Genomic DNA, 581 nt, shown 5'->3' on the forward strand with positions numbered 1-581 from the left:
TTGTTTTGTTGCAACTGCTTTGTCAGTGAAGCAACCTGAGCAGTTAAAGCAGTGATAGCATCTAATTCATGTACCCCAGCTACTTTTCTCTGTGAAGTATCTCGTTCGGCAGGCCACTGATAGTTGTTCATAGCCATCTCCTCTAACAATTCATATGCCTCATCAGCCCCTTTACTCATGAAAGCACCACCTGCTGCTGCATCTATTATAGTGCGAGTAGTACCGCAAAGCCCATTATAAAAATTGTGGACTAACATCCACTTCTCTATACCGTGATGAGGGCATTTCCTGAGCAGGTCTTTGAATCTTTCCCATGCATCGTACAATGACTCTCCCTCATTCTGATAGAAGTTATTGATTTCTCCCCTCAACTTAGCAGCTTTTGCAGGAGGAAAGAACTTTGAGAGAAACTTCTGTGCTAATTCCTTCCATGTATTGATTGAGTTGGCCTGTAGAGCAATAAGCCAACTTTTTGCCCTGTCCCTTAGTGAAAAAGGGAACAATCTCAGCCTTATTGCATCATCGCTCACCCCATTAAACTTGAACGTTGCACATAGCTCAAGGAAATTCACTATGTGCAA

At 42.7% G+C, this 581-nt stretch overlaps 1 non-coding gene across 1 annotated transcript; it reads left to right on the forward strand.

Moving 5' to 3' along the window:
- Window positions 1-267: 267 nt before the first annotated feature.
- On the forward strand, window positions 268-374 carry LOC133792815 (small nucleolar RNA R71). Its single transcript, XR_009874288.1, has one exon. It is a non-coding gene; the product is annotated as a small nucleolar RNA R71 (small nucleolar RNA).
- Window positions 375-581: the final 207 nt, after the last annotated feature.

The sequence above is a fragment of the Humulus lupulus genome, chromosome 7, assembly GCF_963169125.1.
Source record: "Humulus lupulus chromosome 7, drHumLupu1.1, whole genome shotgun sequence".
In the NCBI taxonomy this organism is placed as follows: domain Eukaryota; kingdom Viridiplantae; phylum Streptophyta; class Magnoliopsida; order Rosales; family Cannabaceae; genus Humulus; species Humulus lupulus.